Raw genomic sequence first — 25,085 nt, forward strand, 5'->3', positions numbered from 1 at the left:
CTGTCTCTGTTTATTGCGTCTCGTAGGTGCCAACGAAACGCATTTTCTGTATAGTGGTTTTTAGTTGTAATCCATCAGTATTTTATTGAATCTATAAGCTTTAAATTTGTATTATTTATCGTGTAATGAAAGTTTAACGGAATATTTTAGTGCTAATATGGGGCACTCACATCTTTGGGACCAAATGCCATTTCTCATACCATGCGGATATCTTGTCTAAAGCATTTTGCGATGACTTGTGATAATTTCGTTAGACGTTAAATTACAGCATCATCTGCGAACAATCTAACAAGACTACTCATAGATTGTCCCCTAAATCGTTTATATAGTTGAATTTTCTCATTTTGAGAAGACAGAAGAAGCTGTCTGTTTTACTTGCTAAAAACGTTTTAAAGCCAAGATCACATAAATATTTCTGTATTTAAAACTACTAGTTTCGACAGACTTCGCAGTCATCTTGAGGTTTTAAAAATCTTTTTGTTATTGCGTGACGTTCAATTCAAAATGAACACGTTTCATAACAAAAAGATTTTTTAAGACCAGAAGTTGACAACAAATTCGGTCGAAACGGGTTATTTTAATTAAAGAAATATTTATACGATTTTGGCTTTAGATTGTTTTTAGCTCGTTTGTATAGGTTAAGAACAGAAGAAGGCGTAGAACACTTCCATGGGGAACCTCAGATATCACTTCGGTTTCACTTCCCATCGAATACTACGAGTTGTGGCGTGTCAAAGGAAATCACGAATCCGGTCGCACAGCTATGAAGATACTCCATAGGCATCCAATTTTTTGGAAACTGCTTGTGAGGAACAATGTCAAAAGCCTCCTGGAGTATAGAAACATGGAATTAACTCGAGATTCCCTATCGATAGCACTCATCACTTCGTGCGAAAAATGAGCCAGTTGTGTTCCATAAAGAGGATATTTTCTGCTTACATCCTGATCAAGTGTCAATAGACCGTTTTCTTCGTGGTATTTCACAATGTTAGAACGAGATACACGTCCAAAAATCCTGCTACAAATCTACGTTAGTGATAATTCAACGGATTACTTTCATTTCCTCTCTCGTGTTTTGATGTGAACTGTCCAATTTTCCAGTCTTTACTCCCCTCCAATGAGCACTCGCCTGACACCACTGAAGACGCAAATGGGAGTGGTTGGTTGTCAGTGGAATGCACGCTACAGGGCATCTGACTCGGAGCTGTCCTTGAAGTAACCGATTTGTTAACAGTTCGTTGTGTCACTGCGGTGCCATCTGCTGCTTAAATTGCTGCTGCAGATGCAGTACGACGCGCCAGAGCCATACGCCGTACGCGATGGTATTCCTTCTCGGTGGCCGTGCAGAATCCGTTCTTCTTGCGACCGTACGTTCACGTGACCACCGCTGCCAGCAGTCATGTATAGTGGCTACATTTCTGCCAAGGAACATCCAGTTTTTCGTAGCCCTATTACACGACCTCGATCAAACATAGTGAGGTGTCGATAATGGCGTCTTTGTCGCCTTTAAGGTATTCTTGGGCAACTCACCATGTCCAGTCTCCAATCCCAAAGAAAGCAGGTATTGACAGATGTGAAAATTACCGAACTATCAGTTTAATAAGTCACAGCTGCAAAATACTAACGCGAATTCTTTACAGACGAATGGAAAAACTGGTAGAAGCCGATCTCGGGGAAGATCAGTTTGGATTCCGTAGAAATGTTGGAACACGTGAGGCAATACTGACCCTACGACTTATCTTAGAAGCTAGATTAAGGAAAGGCAAACCTACGTTTCTAGCATTTGTAGACTTAGAGAAAGCTTTTGGCAATGTTGACTGGAATACTCTCTTTCAAATTCTGAAGGTGGCAGGGGTAAAATACAGGGAGCGAAAAGCTACTTACAATTTGTACAGAAACCAGATGGCAGTTATAAGAGTCGAGGGACATGAAAGGGAAGCAGTGGTTGGGAAGGGAGTGAGACAGGGTTGCAGCCTCTCCCCGATGCTATTCACTCTGTATATTGAGCAAGCAGTAAAGGAAACAAAAGAAAAATTCGGAGCAGGTATTAAAATCCATGGAGAAGAAATAAAAACATCGAGGATCGCCGATGACACTGTAATTCTGTCAGAGCAAAGGACCTGGATGAGCAGTCGAACGGAATGGACAGTGTCTTGAAAGGAGGATATAATATGAACATCAACAAAAGCAAAACGAAGATAATGGAATGTAGTCGAATTATGTCGGGTGATGCTGAGGGAATTAGATTAGGAAATGAGTCACTTAAAGTAGTAAACGACCACAACAACAACAACAACAACCATGTCCAGTCTCAAAGGTAACTAACGCTCACGACCGTTTCAGCGTTTTTTTAAAGCAAACCTGATTCGCAACCTCGGAGTGGCGCTACTAGCGTCACACTTGTGCGACTGGTGTGAAATCTGAATAAACATCATCTTTCAGATGTAGAAAAACGCCTACCAAATTCCGTTTATGTCGCACAATTTCTTCTTGGTGTTGCGATTTTTTTGCCGTCAGTTTATTACAGAAGTGAGTGAACCGCAGCGAGCGAGAAAGCACGTGTGTTGCCCGCGAGATTGAACATCTGGTACGGGAGATGAGTGCCGGTATCTGCAGCCCGGCACCTGTCGCGACGGCCAGACCGCTGCCGCGGACCACCGGCGCGCCACATTCCGCTAGTTAATACGGACTCTCGATATAGCCGCTGGACCAGTACAAATGGCCGCTTGTCGTCCCCCTGTCGCTGCCGTAATTAGGCCGACTGGATCGGCTCCGCCACCGACCCAGTGGGCAGCCGCTCGCCGTGCGTGCTGCGATGCACTGTCGTCTCTGCCTCTCACAGGTCCCCACGAGAAGAACAGACTCATGGCCTGTTGTTTCAGAGTGAGTCTTTCACTCTGCTACGGAGCATGCGCTATTTTTGAAACTTTGTAGTAGAATAAAACTGGGAATCGAAACGTTGCTTTCACAGAAGTCATTATCTAGCGGGACTCCTGCAAGAACGGTTACCGAGCTGTCCTGCCACGACTCCCTCGCACAGCTTCATTTCCGCGTCCGCAAGGTATGCGTGAGAGCTTTTGTTAGGTCCAGACATTCTGGAAAAAAGTAAACATCTCTGGACAGTTCAGTCGGTAACAGAATTGTCCGTGAAAGGAAAGGTTTCGTGTTCGATTCCTGGACCGCCACACAGTTTTAATTTGCCAGCAAGTTTCAAATCAAAATTACATAGCGAAGGACAGCGCATAAATACTGACCGAAAGTATCCCGACAGCCCAATGTAAAGCGGGGTTAACCACTAGATGTCACAAGAAGTGGATCGAGACTATAAATGGTGGAAGAGAGTATTCTGTTGTCAGTAGAGAAGCAGCAGAAGCAATATGGGTCGGTCAGAAAAGATCAGTGGCCTCGAACGTGGACTAGTCGTTGGATATCACCTGAGCAACAAATCCATCAGGTACATTTCAGCTTTTCAGAAACTGTCCAAATTGACCGCTAGTTATTTGATTGTGAAGCGGAAATGCAAAGCAACCATTAGAGCTAGACCAAGACCAGCTATACCCCGAATAGCTCCTCGTAAATGACAAGTCATTGCTGAGCGACGCCACTGGACCGTGGATGACTGGAAACGAGTGATTTTGAGTGATGAATCATGCTACACTCTCTTGCAATCCGATGGAAGGGTTTGGGTTTGGCGAATACCAGGAAAACGTTGCCTGTCATTATGTGCAATGCTAACAGTGATGTACAGAGGTGGTGGTGTTATGCTATGGCGATATTTTTCGTGGTTAGGTTGTGCTCCTCTTACTACGCTTCAGAAAACGCTAAATAAAGGAGGACATGAACATTTTTACAGCATACTGCGTACATAGAGGAACAGTTGGGAGACAAATATCTTTTGTATCAGCATGACTTTGCACCTTGTCATAAAGCATCATCCATGAAGCAATAGTTTGTTGACAATAGTATTCATGAAGTGGAGTGACCTGCCAAGACTCCTGACAAGAACCGAATGAAACACCTTTGGGACTAGTTGGAACGTCGACTTGGCTCCACATCCCGGCGTCCAACATCACTATCCTCTCAGGTTTCGGTCCTTGGGGAAGTCTGGACTGACATTTCTCCATAGACATTCACACACATCATTGAAAATACCACCAGCAGACTTCAAATCGTCATAAGGGCGAAATGTCGAGACACCCCATATTAATGTCCACTAATAGGCGACCAGATATTTTCGATCAGATAGTGTGTGATGAAACGGTGTCATCATACTTAAACGTTATTTCGCTGGTTAATAAAGCGCAGATTTCCCCCAATTGTTTCTTCAAATGAAGGGCACGCACCCCAGCCTTGCTGTGGCAAGAGGACGGCAGGATGTGGAGTTGGAACATGGCATCACTTTGGGACGGAAAGACGAGAGTTCAACGTTCCGCTGACGAAGAGGTCATTAGAGATGGAGGACACTCCGGGATTGGCTAATAATGAGGTAAGAAATTGGCTGTCTCCTCTTCAAAGTAACCATCCTACCTCTTGCCTTATGCGACTTACGGACATCAATAAAACCATAAATATGGATGGCCGAACTGGGATCTGAGTCGCCGTTCCGCCGAATACTAGTCCAGTGTCTTACCACACTGGGTGGTACATTCGTGCCTATTTCCAAGTGATATGGAGGAATGGTTAAGTTACGTGGCTCGTATTCGGGACGCGCATAATTCGGATTTCAGATATGTCAAACTAATTCCCGTTTCCCTTCAGTACTTAATCCGAGTCTACAAAGACATATATACTTTTATGTATTCGGGTTAAGAGTAGTAATGTAAATGGAACTGCAGAGCAGTGTCTAATCGATCGAGGCCGCGCAGTGGTTTATGGGCACTTGATTCCCGATCGGGAAGAGCAGAATTCAAATCCTTGCCCTGTCATCGACACTGAAGTTTTCCATGTTATCGCTAAATTTGTTTAGATGAATACCGGAATAATTCATTTTAACAGCTTACGGCCGATTTCGTTATCCATCCTTATCCTTTCCTAGATTGCGCTTCGTCACTATACCTCACTGTCGATGAGACCTTAAGCCCTAATCTTCGTTCCTCCTCCTTTCCCAAAGGTATGGGATTTGGTGGCGATCGTGTTGCGGTGAGCAGTCCTAAGCTTACTGAGGCAACTGCATGCACTCAGCTGCCCCATCGCAGATCGACTTGACTAATTGAAATCGGAACATACGTATGCGAACTGTGGTGCCTCGTACAATCCGTCGATCTTCATGCAGAATTTGCAGAAATGCCCAGTCTTCCAACGCAACTTGTGCGTCATGCACAAACGACACGACCTAACGTGGTCGCATCGTGAATTACATCGATTTTCTCGACAACATTCTGAAGACTGACTATACTCTCGCTACCTTCTGAGAGATTCTCAACAAGGAGGAAACGTCCAGCCAACGTGTTTGTTAGAAGCAAGCCCCAGGGGCAAGTATGAACAGCATCGCCACTTTTAGGTGAAAATTTTGAAAGTCTGTCTCTTTATCTCCTGTTAGCAGACTGCACAGGGTTCATGCTAGATTTCTGTAGCGGTCCACAAACCTCTACTGGTAGTTCGGCAACGTCGAAGCTTGCTCTCCGTCATTACCAAACTCTGTAGGTCCAACAGGAAATTCTTATTTGTTTTTAAACACGCGAAGCACACGGCACAAGAGACGAAAACTTGAATTCCTCCAGGAAGCCCGTGTATCGCTGTCCACAACACATAATTGAAGTCCCTGTGATCACTTTTTAATGTCAATTTACAGACTGCTACGAACTGTTACCGAAATTTGAAAATATTCCGGGAATACTCTTGGAAACCCTCTGATTATGCCACGGCAATGGCAAAACTTGTATGTATACGAGACATACGATCATATTTTGCAGCAAAGTGCGATATTACTGCACATACAGGACATAGCAGCACGTTAAGAGAAAATAGATTAATTCATCGTAATTTTTAATATTTCAATTTTCTTTTAAATTGTAAGGAACCTTCTTCAAGTTACTTTAGTTGTTGGATAGAAGAATAATACTTACTCCATTCTGAAATTTTGTTCAGTTGTATGAAATGTACAAAAGTCTGCTTCTTTCAGAGTCAAGGGCGATCTCGGCGATCATTTGTAATCTATAGGGTTCATTAAGTTTGATCTCTTTTGCAGATATCACATGAGAAAACTTCACTTTCCCCATCAAGTGCATACTTCTTATTAAGCCTTTTTTTTGCCAGCACATACAGAACTGTTAACAAGATTTATCTGCTCAAAAGAATACAGCCAGTCGTGCCGCCATTCAGTGTTAAATTTATTTTTGATGCCATTTTTGGTAGCAAACTTGAATGTCAGCTCTCTTAGTCTGTGACTGTTAAAGGCATCTTATTTTCTTTAACATACTAATATATTTTTGTACTATTTTGAACTAAAATGATAATTAAAATTAGCACATGTCACTATCTCCCGCATATGCACTCTCGAAACCTTCTTGAATTACAACAATCGCCATTAAATGGCTCCACCACCGCATTAAAAACTTCTCTCGGCTTCTATAATAGTTCCGTGTCATTTCTAACTTTCAAAGAATGCACTGAACACACGTGGATCCAGTGATACGGTGACTAAGAACATTACATACGATAAATTACGTGTTAAATACTTCGGTTCCACCTTTTAACGTTGTATTCAGCTCATGTGTACTTAAATAAATGACGTTTTTCAATTCTATTGCATTTTAATGAGTTATGTCTTCGTCGTTGCACGAACAAGATACAGTGAACTACTCCGTGGTGTAGTACAGCTTCTTTCGTCTAGATCAGGGGCAGTCAACATTTTTAACCTACCGTCCACTTTTGCATCTTTGTTAGTAGTAAAATTTTCTAACCGCCCACAGGTTCCACACTACTTGTGATTTATGAAGTGGGAAACAACTTTACTTAATAAAATTTATAAAGCAGAGTTACAGCAACTTAAAGCGTATAATAATAATAATAATAATAATAATAATAATAATAATTACTTACTAAACATTTCATGTCAAACATGTTATGAATTTTTTTTTCAAACCCTTCCCACATACCGCCCACTATGGAAGTTGGAACACCTCCTAGTAGGTGGTAGGGACCATGTTGACTACCTCTGCTCTTGACGGCCTGTTATCGGTGGCGCGACTTCTTAACAGTGCCCAGCTCCTCCAAATGTGGACACCTCACAAAGCTGCTCTATACTCCATCTTCCGAAGAAAGCACTTGTAGCGGCATGCCCGCAGGCCGCCGGTGACGGAAGCAGGAGCGGCGGGCAAGGTTCCAGTTGCGGGGCGTCGTCTGGCTGTCGCCACCTGGGCACCTGCCACGCGTCCGCCGCTACTTAAGACACTGGCCGCCACGCTGCTCCGCTCTGCGCCCTCGCCTGCGTGGAAATCTGAGCCTTCCTATTACACTCTCTGGTTTAAGTTCACTGTGACAGGCAGTCATTGTAGGCCTCTGGACCTTCTGGCTTCAGTGCGCCTTCCACAAAGTTCGGCGAACACTATTTTCAGCTCATAAAATGCAACTTCATCTACCTCTTTGTTCGTGAAGGAAGAAGTTGAAGTAAGGACGAAAGCTTAAGTTTGGTCGTTCCGTCAGCGACGAGGTCATTAGAATCATAACCCAAACCCTAATTTAACAATAACAGTGGTAGGCCCGTATCCTTTTCGAATGAACCACCCCGACTTTAGCTTTAAGTGGTTTAAGGAAAAAACAGAGAACCAAAATCGTGACTACCGGAAATAATTTTGAGCTCTTCTCCCTCAGAATGGGAGCCCAATGTGGTAACCACTGCACCATCTCACTGGGCAGGAGATCTACAATAAAACTCGGAAGAAACTTTATGCGTAGTGACAAAAGAAAACACCGATTTCCATAAATGAATAAGGATTCTAAAGATAATGAGGTAAATTAAACATGTGGAAATTTCCAAAGTCTAGAACACATTGTGCAGCTATGAGCGTGGCTTTTGTGGCCCACAGTCCAAAAACTGGCTTGATGCAGCTCTGCACACTAGTCCATCCTGTGCAAGTCTGTTCATCTCTGCATAACTACTGCAGCTTACATCCATTTGAACCTTCTTACTGCAGTCAAGTTTTGATCTCCCTCTATAGTTTTTGCTCACCACATTTTCTATCATTATCAAATTAATGATTCCTTGATACCTCAGGATGGACCCAATCACACGGATCCTTCTTTTAGCCAAGTTTTGCCGTAAATTTCTTTTGTTCGCAATTCGATTTAATTCCTCTTCATTAGTTACTCCATATACCCACTTATTACTCAGTATTGTTCTGTAGCGCCATATTTCAAGTTTCTGCGTGACGTGTCTGAACTGTTTATAACCACAATTCACTTCCGTGGAAGGCTACACTCCAGGCGGATACTTTCAGAAAGTACCTCCTAACACATGAATTTGTACTTGACGTTAACGAGTGCTTTTTTTTACCTGTGATGGCTAGACTGTTTCTCATAGCCTCCTTGCTTCTTTTCACATCTGCTATCGATGCTGATGGAGGTTTACCACTGACCTGCAGTACGGTGTCCATGTTGTGGTAGTTGCCCCTTCCTGTGTGAGCATCCAGGGCTGAGCACTTAATTTATCAGGTTGCTGACTCGCTACATGATTTCACAGAAACATTGGCAAAAGTTCTACTAAGAATAAGCAATAGACGATTGCAGTCTAAAATTAATATAACTGGATGAAAACCAGTTCGATTTCATAAGAGGCTAAGGTGCAAGAGATGCGTTTGAATTGTTACGGATATTTTGGGAAGTATACCTAGAGAAAGGTAGGGAAATTTTGTCCACCTTTTGCTGACTTGGAAAAAGCCTTTTAGATATCCTGAAGCAGACTGTAGCTAACTGGAAAGAAAGTAGACTGATAATCAAGCTGTATATGACACAAGTAAATGTAGGGATACAAGGTGAAGTGAAAGAAGGAATAAAATTAAGAGAGATGTTATAAAAGGCTGCTGCTACACCTACTCTGTTTAATATCTGTTTTGATGATTTAGTTAAAACTGCTTCCAACGAAACAGTATTGTGACGACAGAAGGGAGTATAATAAGATGTTTGGGATTTGCTGATTAAGTGAGAATGGAAAGCAATTTACCAGATGTTAAAGGGATTGAACACCATTCCTGAGGAATGTGGAATGAAGACAAATATGAAAAATACTAAGGCAATAGTTTTTACAAGGCAAGCAATGAAGATAAAACTGAAAATTTCTAATGAATTAGTGGAAGAAGTGATGAAGTAGAGTACTTTCAATCGCTTCGGACACATTCTCTGAGATATGTTACTGTTGAAACTGATTTCAGTGAATGATTGCTGATCGCGCAATCAAAATAAATCGGATCTTTTCGTCTGTTTATGGGCCTTGCGTTATATTCGATTTATTTTTTGTTCTTGCGTTATATTCGATTTATTTTTTGTTCTGAGTAAGCTGCTATTATTTAAGCCACATGCTGACGACCGATACTCCCTCTGCATTTCGTGATATGCCTCTAATGGTGTTACATTCCTGTACACAACTGTGTCCATTGCGAACATTTTCTTTTTCTTTGGTTGCTACTTACATATTGAGCCGCCCTCTAGAAACTATGACGTAGCTTTGTATGTTTACATTTGAAAGAAGAAGAGAAACCAGCGATCTACTATCGTCTTGTGATATTCAGTTGTAAATAATGCTGCTGTGGGTCGTTACAATATTAATTTTCTAATTGCAGTATTAGTTTTACATCATCAGTGCTATTACTTCGCAGACCAGTCTGTTACCTGCTACAGTCAGACGATCTGCGAACGGCCGGGTAATGTAAATCGTGAAGATCAGCGTTATGGCTGTACCTTGAAGTACTCTGGACTGTCTGAGTTTAGACAATTACTCTGTGAAACCAATTTTATCTCTCCAAAATAGTAACGATGTAAAGAAATATCTCGAATTGCGGTTAACTCTTCCATACAGGCGGATGCATCTGGCTGTCAACAAGAACGTAAACTGCCACGGTCTCTGCAGGACAGATGTGTGTGTGTGTGTGTGTGTGTGTGTGTGTGTGTGTGTGTGTGTGTGTGTGAGGGGGGGGGGGGGCGTGAGGGGACTAAATACGTATTTTTTTGCTAGGTAAGACGGTTCTTGAGGTTGTCTAAGCAGGTTATTGCAAAATATACTGTTCTTCGAGTATTGCCAGTTAGGATTTTTTAACGTTTCTATCTCTCCTGTGATCATTTACACCGGACTTCATTGTATATGTTGTGTGTCCAGCTTATACTGACCTAATGTGCGTTCCACACATTTGAGTAGTATCAAAGTATGGGCTGTAAAAGTGGTTTTGCAATTAATCTACAGTTTCCTACCAATGAATCGTAGCCTGTCATTAACTTTACCTGCATTAGCTTTACCTGCACTTCGCATCATCGCACGTATTAGTATCATATGACAGACTCCATTTGTGGCTCATTAATCTTGTACTCAGAGGATGCTACACTTTCAGATTTCGTGAAGTGCACAACTTTGCATTTCTATACATTAAAAGACTGTTGCCAATCTTTCCACCAGGCTGATATTTTGTGGAGATTCGACTGGGTGCTATTGCAATTTTCACCGTATAGAAATTCGTCATATATACCTACGAAAAATCTGAGACTGCATATTAAAGTACCACATTAGACATTAAACTCCCTAGTAAGATTCTGATAGTAACACACCCTCTGCCAAAAGCCTGTCGCGTCTCCTCGCCAAGTACACTTTTATAAGAACATGCTTTGCTAATGATGATTCTGTTGGAAGTGGTAACCCACGCCTTCCTCCAATTTGGGGACCGGCTTACGTGACCAGCGCCAGGGGACTTTCACTCTCAACAACGATTTTTCCTAACCATTTTACGTATACGGAAAGCGATGCCAAAGAAGAAAATTGGGTTAACTGCGTGACATAAAAAGATCCTAGGATCAATTGTGCACCGTCGGATTTGTTGTCTGAACCTTACTCGCACAGCCACCGATCTGGCGTGGAGTGCAGTCTGCTTCCTGTCGAAACGGCGGTGCGCAACGGCTAGTTAGCCTCCACGACGGGGGAGACGCTACACAATGGGCTGACTGGAAAAACTGGACTCTGGCCGGGCGGCTATTACGCCGCACTTCGTACCGGATCCGATGGAAGACTTTTGTCCGGCCACGAGAAGAGCAGACGGTATAAGTAAGCTACTCTTGTTAACTACTAAATCATTCCTTTACTGTGTGATGTGAGTTCTTTCAAAATTTGTGTCAGCTACAACATTCTGCGAGAGGTGGAGTTGTAGCATAGGAATGTAATGTAGAAATTTCAGCCTTATATAGTTAGGAAATCATCAATATAGACGAACATGACCAAAAGATTTGAAACTTCCTGGCTGATTAAACCTGTTTGTCGGGCGGGACTCTAACCTGGGAACTTTGCCTTTTGCGAGCAAGTGCTTCACCGACTGAGCTGTCCTAGCGCGGCTCACGACTCGCCCTCTCAGCTTCTCTTACGCCAGTGCCTGTTCTCGTACGCTCCAAGCTTCATCGAAGTTCTCCTGCGTATCTTGCGGCACAAGTTTGGAAAGTAGAAGAGGTATTGGCGGATCGTGAGTCGTGCTGGGACAGCTCAGTCGGTGGAGCATTTGCGAGCGAAAGGCAAAGTTCTACATCTACATCACACTCTGAAAGCCACCTAATGGTATGTTGCGGAGGATACTTCTAGCTGATCCCACCCTACTCTGCTCCATTGGCGAATGACGCGTGGGAAGAATTATTGTTGGTAAGCCTCTGTATTGGCTCTAATTTCTCGAATTTTCTCGTCGTGGTCATTACGCGAGCTGCATGCGGGAGGAAGTAACGTGTGTCCGACTCTTCCCGGAAGTCCTCCGTAAAAATTTCAGTAGTAAATCTCTCCGTGATACACAACGCCTCTCTTGTAACGTCTGCCATTGGAGTTTGTTGAGTATGTCTGTAACGCTCTGGCACCGAATAAACGATGCCGTGACGGAATGCGCTGCTCTTCGTTGGATCTGCTCTATCCCTTCTATCAGTCCTGCCTCGTAAGCACTCCAGTCTGATGAACAAGACGCAAGAGACCGCCGAATAAACGCCATGTAAGTCACTTCCTCCGTAGATGAGGCACTTCGGATAGTTGCTCCCAGATATTTTACGGTACATACTGTTGCCAGCAGTTTGTTATTAATAGTGTAGTTATACAGTAGTGGATTTATTTTCCTCTGCATGCGCAATATGCTACGTTTATTCACCAATCCTCTGTTGGTCATTTTGCAAATCGATACTGCCTTCTGGCATGCTACTTTCCTGTAGACAACCATATAATCTCCGATCAGTCTTAAAAAACTTCCGAAGCTTTCTACTAGATCATTTATATACATTGTAAACATTAACGGTCCTGCTCCGGAAATTACCTTTACATTACTTCATGTAGTCAAACTAAATTTGTGGATGAGGAAAAAGTTGCTTTTCTCATTCTTTATGCACCTGTATTTGGTATCAGGTGTTTGAAATTGAAATGGTGCCTGTCGTCTCCTCTTATTAAAATTTACGGTTATTGAAGTGCATCGTAAGAACGACGTGTTCCTGCGATACGTTATAAACCTTCTCTTCTTCGTTGAATAATTATGTTATGACTTGTGTAGCCACTGTCCAAAATTATAACAGCAATTTCATTGATTTGGGGTACACTAAATCTGCGTTACTATTCTCCAACTGCTCTTCTGCCGGCTCGAATCACAGCTTCTTATTCATCGGACACGATTTCTTCCAGTGCTGTTCTGAATAGTTAATTCAATTGATTGTGTGTATGTAAAATCCTCTGCAGTTCTTCAATGATTTTCAGTCTGAGTCCATTTATATTAGCACGACAGTGGTTGACTTCCGTTTGTTCGTCGCCAAACTATAATTTCTACTTCTTTTGCTCAGCACTTCTCATACACTAATGTTTTGTTCATACGCTTGCGATCGTTGCAGTTCATGAACCCCACTCATCGTAACTTTTCTTAGTTCATTTCGTAATCTTGTTTATTCAACAGTTTCTCTCTGTCTGCTTGGCCGTGACTCATTCGTTCCTATTCTCTGAATTTGTCTCGTTGTTCATCTGATAAATTTCTTCTCAATGTAATAAAGGTAAATGTGCTTCCTGCTCCTCATTGTTCCATTTTTTTCGCTGTTTTCTTCTATTTCCTTCATTTCAGTTGACCATTGCTAAGATCTCCTCTTTTAAGTTTCAGCAACCTGTTAAATGTGAATATTACATTACACACTCAAATTTCACTTGATACACTGTTCACTACGTTTAGCAATTCGCTTGTACTCTTCAGTGACCGGCGTAATCGATGTCTATAAGAATTCTAAGAATTCGATTGATACGCTGCCCTGTTTTGACATCCATATCCCCGAACTCAAGCTCTTCAGTTCCAAACTGAAATCTTGATCATGGACGGAGTGTGGAGGGCCTATGACGCTTCAGGAGTAGGTTGAAGAGTGAGTGTGGCACACTAGGACAAATCACGCTTTCGTGTAATGTGTGTGTGTGTGTGTGTGTGTGTGTGTGTGTGTGTGTGTGTATGCTGGCAATTAGAATAGCTACACTCGAAGATAGCATGCAACAAACATCAAACTGAAATGAAGTGTACTGCGCACTTCGACAGATACTAGTAATGGCGTCTACATTCTGTAGATAAGGAAACATTATGTATCAGGTTTGTCATTCAGAAATTACAGCTCAATATTGGTTGTTCGTGAGAAAATCGTTGTTGTATTTTGAATAAGGAGCAGAAATGTATACCAGCAAGTACTGGAATTACACAGCAGCGCTATCCTGTCCAGTCGAGATTGCACTTTCTTGTTCCTAGATATTGCTGTTCTCGTTGATCGGCATTCCATTACTCCCATGCGAATGTGGAGTCGATGAGTTCAGGAGGCTCATATTCAACACGTTGCAGGATCTCAGTGGCTCCGCGCGACTGCCGACCGAGAGGACAGGCCGTGCAGGGTCATACAGCCAAGTCACGTAACTAGTCAGGAAACGGGCTTGTTTACAGCAAGACAAGTGACGTTACTGACTGTGCGACGATGTCTGCACCACCACCACGGACCGTCAGCGCGGCGATCGTTGTTACGGCTTCCCTTAACGCAGCGGGAGAGAGCGGTGTGACGGCAAGTGACGCCCCAACGACAATGGACACAGTCGTGGCACCACGCCATCCGGTTCTGCGAAGTAGCCGTGCGTGGAGGATCTGGGAAGAATGAACATTGCCAGACTGCATTCGTCATCGTCATACGAGCCCACCACATGGCGTGATGGTACGGAATGGTATTGGATAACGCAACATGATCACTTCTGTCTCGCATAGAAGGTAGTTATGACTGGAAACGGATATTTCTGAATTATTAAGACCAGTGATTGGGACCATACTGTCCAAGCCTACCTCAATACAGAGGGTGTTCGGCTTTTGTCCTGGACAGTACATTCTCCAGCTCTGTCACACACTGAAAACATCTGGTCATGGGTCACCAAGAGACTAGCATGCCACAATCCGCCAGCCACTATAATTGATGAATTGCGGCACACGTCTCAAAAGAAAACGTTCTTCACTTTCCGAATGACCTTCGTAATAATAATAACAACAATAATAATAATTGCTCGCAATTAAGAATGACATACAAGTATCTATTATCCAAGCTCAGTGTGATTCGGTGCCCAGCCATGTTAGAGCTGCTCTTACCGCCACAGGTGGTAGCTCTGTGTACTAAATTCTGCTGCCTGTAACGCCCCCTGTACCCAAGAACACACACAAATTCATTTTTGCATTCTTTATAGTACATATACACAACAATTAAAGTCTCGTTACTTGCTGCCCTTCCTGTGTTGCTTCTTAATCACCAGCAGTTTATTATTATTTATTATTACGAGGGTCATTCGGAAAGTGAAGAACGTTTTGTTTCGACACGTTACCGCGTCCCCCACTTCCACTGCAACCGACCACCGATCTTGGTATTCATCCACTTCAGTTTAATAACAGTTACGATCCAATTGTGTTGCTTACAGCTCAGCTGTACCACTTTATAATGTGTGACGATATTGACGATCCCGCCAAAAGTGAGTTGCACAGTGGTATCCGCTTTTTAAATGCACAAAAAGTCCCACACATCGAAATTTGTGTACAGATAACTGAGGTTTACTTTGGTGTGACGAACGAAGTGTCAGTTCGGAAGTGGTGTATCATGTTTAATTGCGGACGGATGAATAATCAGGACGAAGATCGCTCGGGCTGACCCTCAGTGGTTACTGACGGGCTCAAAGCAAGGACTGAAACAAAAATCCAAGAAGTTAGGGGTTTCACAGTTAGTGGACTGCACTCATTCTTTCTAAACATTTCCACAACTATGTTGTACTAGATTATTAGTGCTGATCTGGGCTATAAAAGAGTGTGTGCCAGGTGGGTTCCTCGAATTTTGTCGTACGAACACAAAACCAGACGAGTGGCAGGTGCATTGACATTTCTCAGTCGCTATGAAAAGGATAATGATGAATTTTTGAATCACATTGTCACTGATGATGAGAATTGGGTATCACATTTCAGACTAGAAGCCAAGCGCCAATCAATGGAATTGCATCATTCGCAGTCCCAAAGAAACCGGCAAAAGCAAAACAAAATCTGATGACCAGAAAGATTATCGCTAATGTACTTTGGGGTCTTACGGGTGTCTTGCTCATCGACTGCATGCCTAGAGATGAGACTATAAATGCAGCTGGCCACTGTCAGACGTTTCAAACGACTTCACTGCGCCGTTAAAAACAAGCGACGCGGGATGTTAACCAGTGGACTTATCGTCCTTCACGATAACGCACGTCCACTTGCAGCGAGAATGATACGGGACTTGCTTTAACGGTTTCAGTGGGAAATTTTTCAACATACACCATATAGTGCGGACTTGGCCACTAGTCATTATCACTTACTCCCCAAATTGAAAGATTTTTTTGAGCGGGCATCTCTACGGAAGTGATGATGAATTTGAAGAAGCCGTTAATCAGTGGTTCAGCAACTTGGCGGCAACTGAGTATGCAGAAGACATAGAAAAGCTGGTAAAACGGCACGACAAGTGCCTAAATTTGAACGGTGACTACGTAGAAAAGTAGCTAGGGGTCTCAAATTGTATGTAAAATACAGTTTCGTTTAATTACTAGCAATAATTTCTCTAGAAAAAAACGTTCCTTACTTTCCGAATGATCGTCGTAATATTATTACTATTTCTTTCTTTTCTCAGACGTTATGTCTGGTCAAAAATGGAAAGTGACGCGGACCTTGATCAAGCGTGACTTCCTTTTAGCTGTACGGTATATGTTATATTGCATTTAGGAACTTTCGGGTAATTGAACATGTATCAATAATTACGGATTTCTGTAGTTGTATATATAAGTTTGGATGTAGCTGTATTGCATTCATGTACTGGTGGATATTGTGTGGTATGACTCCTGTAGTTGATAGTATAATTGGTATAATGTCAACTTTATCCTGATGCCACATGTCCTTGACTTCCTCAGCCAGTTGGATGTATTTTTCAATTTTTTCTCCTGTTTTCTTTTGTATATTTGTTGTATTGGGTATGGATATTTCGATTAGTTGTGTTAATTTCTTCTTTTTATTGGTGAGTATGATGTCAGGTTTGTTATGTGGTGTTGTTTTATCTGTTATAATGGTTCTGTTCCAGTATAATTTGTATTCATCGTTCTCCAGTACATTTTGTGGTGCATACTTGTATGTGGGAATGTGTTGTTTTATAAATTTATGTTGTAAGGCAAGCTGTTGATGTATTATTTTTGCTACATTGTCATGTCTTCTGGGGTATTCTGTATTTGCTAGTATTGTACATCCGCTTGTGATGTGATCTACTGTTTCTATTTGTTGTTTGCAAAGTCTGCATTTATCTGTTGTGGTATTGGGATCTTTAATAATATGCTTGCTGTAATATCTGGTGTTTATTGTTTGATCCTGTATTGCAATCATGAATCCTTCCGTCTCACTGTATATATTGCCTTTTCTTAGCCATGTGTTGGATGCGCCTTGATCGATGTGTGGCTGTGTTAGATGATACGGGTGCTTGCCATGTAGTGTTTTCTTTTTCCAATTTACTTTCTTCGTATCTGTTGATGTTATGTGATCTAAATGGTTGTAGAAGTGGTTATGAAATTGCAGTGGTGTAGCCGAGGTATTTATATGAGTGATTGCTTTGTGTATTTTGCTAGTTTCTGCTCGTTCTAGAAAGAATTTTCTTAAATTGTCTACCTGTCCATAATGTAGGTTTTTTATGTCGATAAATCCCCTTCCTCCTTCCTTTCTGCTTAATGTGAATCTTTCAGTTGCTGAATGTATGTGATGTATTCTATATTTGTGGCATTGTGATCGTGTAAGTGTATTGAGTGCTTCTAGGTCTGTGTTACTCCATTTCACTACTCCAAATGAGTAGGTCAATATTGGTATAGCATAAGTATTTATAGCTTTTGTCTTGTTTCTTGCTGTCAATTCTGTTTTCAGTATTTTTGTTAGTCTTTGTCTATATTTTTCTTTTAGTTCTTCTTTAATATTTGTATTATCTATTCCTGTTTTTTGTCTGTATCCTAGATATTTATAGGCATCTGTGTTTTCCATTGCTTCTATGCAGTCGCTGTGGTTATCCAATATGTAATCTTCTTGTTTAGTGTGTTTTCCCTTGACTATGCTATTTTTCTTACATTTGCCTGTTCCAAAAGCCATATTTATATCATTGCTGAATACTTCTGTTATCTTTAGTAATTGGTTGAGTTGTTGATTTGTTGCTGCCAGTAGTTTTAGATCATCCATGTATAGCAGATGTGTGATTTTTGGTGGGTATGTTCCAGTAATATTGTATCCATAATTTGTATTATTTAGCATGTTGGATAGTGGGTTCAGAGCAAGGCAGAACCAGAAAGGACTTAATGAGTCTCCTTGGTATATTCCACGCTTAATCTGTATTGGCTGTGATGTGATATTATTTGAATTTGTTTGGATATTAAGTGTGGTTTTCCATTTTTCATTACTATGTTTAGGAACTGTATCAATTTAGGATCTACTTTGTATATTTCCAATATTTGTAGTAACCATGAGTGGGGTACACTATCAAAAGTTTTTTGGTAATCAATGTATGCAGAGTGTAGCGACCTTTGTTTAGTCTTAGCTTGATATGTCACCTCTGCATCTATTATCAGTTGCACTTTACATCCTCGTGCTCCTTTGCAACAGCCTTTTTGTTCTTCATTTATAATTTTGTTCTGTGTTGTATGTGTCATTAATTTCTGTGTAATGACTGAAGTTAATATTTTGTATATTGTTGGTAGGCATGTTATGGGGCGATACTTAGCTGGGTTTGCTGTGTCTGCTTGATCTTTAGGTTTCAGATAAGTTATTCCATGTGTAAGTGTATCAGGGAATGTGTATGGGTCTGCAATGTAACTGTTAAATAATTTAGTTAGATGTGAATGTGTTGACGTGAATTTCTTTAGCCAGAAATTTGCTATTTTATCTTTTCCAGGGGCTTTCCAATTGTGAGTAGAATTAATTGCTTGGGTGGCTTCATGTTGCAAAATTATCACTTCAGGCATTTGTGGTATCATCTCGTATGTATCTGTTTCTGCTTGTATCCACCGTGCATGCCCGTTATGTTGTACCGGGTTTGACCATATGTTGCTCCAAAAATGTTCCATGTCTGTTATGTTTGGTGGATTGTCTATTTTAATGTGTTTGTTATCTATTGTCTGGTAAAATTTCTTTTGGTTTGTGTTGAATGTTTGGTTTGTCCTCACATCTGGAGACAATACTGGACTCGTCTCCGCAGTGGGTTACGAATTTAGCGAGTGCAGGCATTGCCTACAGGGGGAACAGCGACCCTTAGAAATCAAAATTGCAGAGCAACCACTCGATAGACGCAAGCACCATCAGAAATTAGGTAGCCAAGGGCTACACGTTAGATACGTCTGGCTATGTATAGCGCCACTGTCACATATAAAAAAAAAAGAAAAAAGAAAAAAAGTGCTGTCCCTGGCTACTTCATTTTTTAATATTTTCGCGTCGGCCGAGTGAAACATGTCCATAAAAGAAAGGTGCATGCGGTATTTGACTGCTCTATAATTTTAACTGCCTTACCAATTCTTTCACACATCTGCATATCATCCCGTAAATCTTGACAAGGCTGTATATTTCATTGCTCCATTTCTTCATCCTTATCAAAGTGAGTGCTGTACAGTTCACTTTTGCTATGACTCCAGAAAGAAAAATACTAAGGGTTGAAGTCAGGTTATCTTGGAGGCCAATGTTCAGGCTGTGCTTGACCTATCCATCTTCGACGGTACTGGCGCGTTAAACATCATATCAGCAGCAGAATGTACCTGTGCCCCTATAAGGAAGTACCACATTCCCCAACGTTGCGTAAGGGAATGTAGAACATGGGTGAAATTTGAGCTCAGTTAAATGGGACTTCATCAAAAAATTTATATTTCAAACACATTTGCATTACCCAGGACAATATTTCGTGCTGAAGTCAGTAGCAGCTCGTAATAACACATCCGCAATAATGTCGCGAACAGCTTGTTCGTGAAACCATATTCACTACAACGTTTTTAGTTGTGTTATCGTATATTTTCACATGTGTCAATTTTGGGCGTTAATTGTGATCCACTGTGTATGTACATTTAAAAAAAAATCATTGAAACTAAAAATAAATCTAAATCTAGCAATCGTGGAAATGGGCTGTCTTTATATTTCCTTTAAAGATCTCAGGAATTAACTAGGGAATGAATTGGTTCTTCTCTTAATATTTAGCGCTGGAATAAGGTTTTGGAATTCATTTGTTACAGAGAAGTGGCTATGCAGTACTTCTTTTAAAAGAAGAAAACAACCGAATCCCACAATCACTAGATTTAGATTTATTTCTAAAGGTTTTATCAAGAGCCCAAGGAGAAGCAACGCAAGTCTGTGGATTGACGGGACCGGAGGGGGAAGGGTGGGGGAAGGGGAGAAGGTAGTGCCAAATGATATGTTGCTTGTGGGCGAAATTGGTCTCGAGCTGGCTGTGAGTATGTAGGAACGCACGGCTAAAAGGTTCCGCCGCGGTCACTGTCCACGAGGTCCGCAGCGAGCGTGTGTGGGGCGAAGGACATTTGGGCCGCACATGTGTGCATTCCTGTGGCCCCGAGGCCGGGGGAACAGGTAGCGGCCCGGCCCTCGCCATTTCGTCGTCGTCTCCCCTACCGCCTCCCCCAACGCCCTCTGCTGACGTCTTTAGCAGCCTGCCAGAGCTCTGTCCACCCACGCGGCACACGTCCACTGTCTGCTTATAGTGTTCGCCGGTAAACAAGATTCTCTCTCTTCCCCCCTGATGTGCGCTAAGGGAAAGTCATTTTCAGCTTAAAATCAATGAAGACTGGAGCACCAGAACACTGTTTCAGAGGAATATTTGTGTCATAATCTGTCAACAAACTGAAGAGCGAACAGGTGAGCTCCTTATACCCAACTATGTCACAACAAACACCTACATCTATATCAGCAGCTATACTCTGATATACATAGGAGGAAGCATTATATTTGTTGACTCTTCTAGGAATGTAAGCTCTCACAATGTTAACAGTAATCCACACGGTGATGCAGAATGCCTCTCTTGTAACTTCTGCCACTGGAGTCGGTTGAGCATCTCTGTGTGCTTACTAAGTGAACCTGTAACGAAACATGCTGCTCTTCTTTGGGTCTTCTTTATTTCCTCTATCACTCCTGTCTGGAACAGATGTTATACTGAAGATCAATATTAAAGTATTGATCGAACGAGTTTTTTTCTGAGTAATTTTCTTTGTTGATGGACTAAATTTCTTGTGGATTCTTCCAATGAATCTCAGTCTGGCAGCCGGCCGAGGTGGCCGAGCGGTTCTAGGCGGTTCAGTCTGGATCCGCGTGACCGCTACGGTCGCAGGTTCGAATCCTGCCTCGGGCATGGATGTGTGTGATGTCCTTAGGTTAGTTAGGTTTAAGTAGTTCTAAGTTCTAGGGGACTGATGACCTTAGAAGTTAAGTCCCATAGTGCGCAGAGCCATTTGAACCATTGGCCGGCCGCGGTGGTCTCGCGGTTCTAGGCGCGCAGTCCGGAACCGTGCGACTGCTACGGTCGCAGGTTCGAATCCTGCCTCGGGCATGGATGTGTGTGATGTCCTTAGGTTAGTTAGGTTTAAGTAGTTCTAAGTTCTAGGGGACTGATGACCACAGCAGTTGAGTCCCATAGTGCTCAGAGCCATTTGAACCATTTGAACCGGCATCTGTTTTTTCTGAGGTTTATGTGCTGGAGTCATTCCACTTTAAATAGCTCTCTACGCGTACTCCTGGATATTTTATGAAAGTACCTGCATCCAGTGATTGTTCTGGACCCATGTAATTATACAGTAATGGGCCTTTCTATCTAATTATATGCAATACATTAGTAAATGGGCTAGAAGAGTTCTGGCACAAAATGGGTCACATATGATGACATCAATGACGTCATTAATGAGTCATCGGATTTCCCAAGTCCTTAAAGATTAAAGAATTATTAAAGAATAATACAACCATCTATTATGGGTGGTGTGTACTTTCACTGAATCGGAATCGGGTTTCATCTGTAAAAGATTGTTAACCAGGCTCCAACAAAGATCGCAAATTGCGGTAGAGTATGTCATCATGCAGCCATGGGGGGTGCTGAAATCATCAGGTAACTACATTGAGCTTGCACCAAACGTGTATCGGTTGAAAATGAATGGTAGTTTCAGAGAGCCATGTAGGCTGTTCCAGTTATGGAATGTCAGAATTGTTATATTGCCTTCCTCTAGCACATTATGCAGTATTGTTCTAAAATTGGGATATATTTCAGCATAAAATCGTGTAGTCTTAAGAATACATCTGAAAGCTGTGTTTTATTAAAGAGCACACCGGCTATGCTTGGGATCGAACAGCCCATATCGGACGAAAGACGAGGTATGTCCAGCGGTGACTTGGCACCAGCTGCTCTAGACTCATAGGTGATAGCAGTTTTTATGTAGCGGTGCATTCGGGCACCCCGTGTCGTCACGTGGAGCACAACTGATGTCCCAGGCGATATCGACTGTCAGTCGGTGGCGCGTGCCGTGACAGTCCCGGCACTGTTGGAGGAGCATTAGCACGTAAGGTGGCGCCAGTCGGAGTCCGCGGAGGGCCGTTCCCTCCGGTGGGGTGTTAAATAAAGACGCAGTTGTTCCTACTACACAGCACACAGTTTTAAAGTTTGGACTTCAGACTTCAGCTTAAAGGAATAAGTAGGCTTACGATTTTTTTATTTAAGTAACGTGATGATGTTTGAAGTGTGTGCTGGGTAATTTCATCTTCCCACCAAACTAAAACTCAGGATGGCAATTGTTTAAATGGTGATGTCAGAGGCGAATGTTTAACTTTGGACACGCATTATGAAATTCTACACTTAGAACAAGTGACCTGACTGCTATAAATAGCTCTGTGGGTCTCTACAGCACTCGGCACTTTCCAACAAGCAAGTTACATCACAGTGACGTGGGAGGAAAACAACAGGTATTTTTTTAATTTTCCACCAGTTTTTCGATTTCACGCCATTTTATACATAGGGGAGTTGGTTTATGTCAGAGGGGATGGGGAAATCCGATCACTCATGGATGACGTCTTAGGTGACTTACTTTGTGCCAGAACTCTCCTAGCCTACCTGCTTATGTTACATTTGTTTATGTTGAGGGTCAATTGCCACTCCCAGCACCAAAAGTTGGCCCTCAGCAGTTTTTCCTGCATTTCGCTATGCAGGGTGTTACAAAAAGGTACGGCCAAACTTTCAGGAAACATTCCTCACACACAAATAAAGAAAAGATGTTATGTGGACATGTGTCCGGAAACGCTTAATTTCCATGTTAGAGCTCATTTTAGTTTCGTCAGTATGTACCATGTACAGCGTGTGCAGGCACTATCAGCAGCTGATTGGCCTCCACGGGTACACTTCTGCGAATGGTTCATCCAACAGTGTGTCAATCCTCATTTCAGTGCAAATGTTATCTTTACGGATGAGGCTTCATTCCAACGTGATCAAATTGTAAATTTTCACAATCAACATGTGTGGGCTGACGAGAATCCGCACGCAGTTGTGCAATCACGTCATCAACACAGATTTTCTGTGAATCTTTGGGCAGGCATTGTTGGTGATGTCTTGATTGGGCCGAATGTTCTTCCACCTACGCTCAATGGAGCACTTTATCATGATTTCAAACGGGATACTCTCCCTGTAGCCGGCCGCGGTGGCCGTGCGGTTCTAGGCGCTCCAGTCCGGAACCGCGCTGCTGCTACGGTCGCAGGTTCGAATCCTGCCTCGGGCATGGGTGTATGTGATGTCCTTAGGTTAGTTAGGTTTAAGTAGTTCTAAGTTCTAGGGGACTGATGACCACAGCAGTTGAGTCCCATAGTGCTCAGAGCCATTTGAACCATTTTTGAACTCTCCCTGTGCTGCTAGAACATGTGCCTTTACAAGTACGACACAACATGTGGTTCATGCACGATGGAGCTGCTGCACATTTCAGTCGAAGTGTTCGTACGCTTCTCAACAACAGATTCGGTGACCGATGGATTGGTAGAGGCGGACCAATTCCATGGCCTCCACGCTCTCCTGACCTCAACCCTCTTGACTTTCATTTATGGGGGCATTTGAAAGCTCTTGTCTACGCAACCCCGGTAGCAAATGTAGAGACTCTTCGTGCTCCTATTGTGGACGGCTGTGATACAATACGCCATTCTCCAGGGCTGCATCAGCGCATCAGGGATTCCATGCGACGGAGGGTGGATGCATGCATCCTCGCTAACGGAGGACATTTTGAACATTTCCTGTAACAAAGTGTTTGAAGCCACGCTGGTACCTTCTGTTGCTGTGTGTTTCCATTCCATGATTACTGTGATTTGAAGAGAAGCAATAAAATGAGCTCTAACATGGAAAGTAAGCGCTTCCGGACACATGTCCACATAACATATTTTCTTTCTTTGTGTGTGAGGAATGTTTCCCGAAAGTTTGGCCGTACCTTTTTGTAACACCCTGTATATATTGTGAAAAGTAATGGACCTGGTAACACTTCCTTGGGGTACGCCCGTAGTCACTTTTACGTCAGAAGACTTCTCTCCGTTGAGAATAGTGTACTGTTTGTTAGAAACTCTTCAATACAGCCACGCAGATGGTCTGATATTTCATACGCACGTATTTTCTTCATTAGGCGGCAGTGTGGAATTGTATCAAATGCCCTACTGAAGCCAAGGAACACGGAATCCACCTGAGCGCCGGTATCTAAAGTATTCTGCGTCTCGTGGACGAACAGACCGAGCTGGGTCTCACTCGATCGTTGTTTTCGGAACCGATGTTGATTCCTACATAGCAGACTTTCGGTCTCCAGAAATGTCATAACACGTAAGCAGAAAACATGCTACGAAATTCAACAACTGACCCAAGTCAGAGATGTACGTCTATAGTTTTGTGCCTGTTCGACGAACCTTCTTGAAAACAAGAGTGATCTGTGCTTTTTTTCAATCATTGGCTCCTCCAAAGACCTACGGAACACTACTACTACAAGAGGGGAAAGTTCTTCCGCATACTCTATGTAAAAAAAAAAAAAAAAAAAATGGTTCAAATGACTCTGAGCACTATGGGACTTAACATCTATGGTCATCAGTCCCCTAGAACTCAGAACTACTTAAACCTAACTAACCTAAGGGCATCACACAACACCCAGTAATCACGAGGCAGAGAAAATCCCTGACCCCGCCGGGAATCGAACCCGGGAACCCGGTCGCGGGAAGCGAGAACGCTACCGCACCACCACGAGCTGCGGACTCTCTATGTAAAATTGTATTGGTATCCTGTCGTCCAGTTTCCGTCCCCCTGTTGAACGATTTCACTTACTTTTCTACCCCATGCTCAATTATTTCGACATCAGTCATTTTGTCGTTCATGCG

At 42.5% G+C, this 25,085-nt stretch overlaps 1 protein-coding gene across 1 annotated transcript in view; it reads left to right on the forward strand.

Moving 5' to 3' along the window:
• Positions 1-25,085, forward strand: part of LOC124803195 (eyes absent homolog 2) — a 228,017-nt gene that overhangs the window by 74,102 nt on the left and 128,830 nt on the right. The gene's annotated exons all lie outside the window — the stretch shown is intronic.

This window comes from Schistocerca piceifrons, chromosome 6 (assembly GCF_021461385.2).
Source record: "Schistocerca piceifrons isolate TAMUIC-IGC-003096 chromosome 6, iqSchPice1.1, whole genome shotgun sequence".
NCBI classification, from domain to species: domain Eukaryota; kingdom Metazoa; phylum Arthropoda; class Insecta; order Orthoptera; family Acrididae; genus Schistocerca; species Schistocerca piceifrons.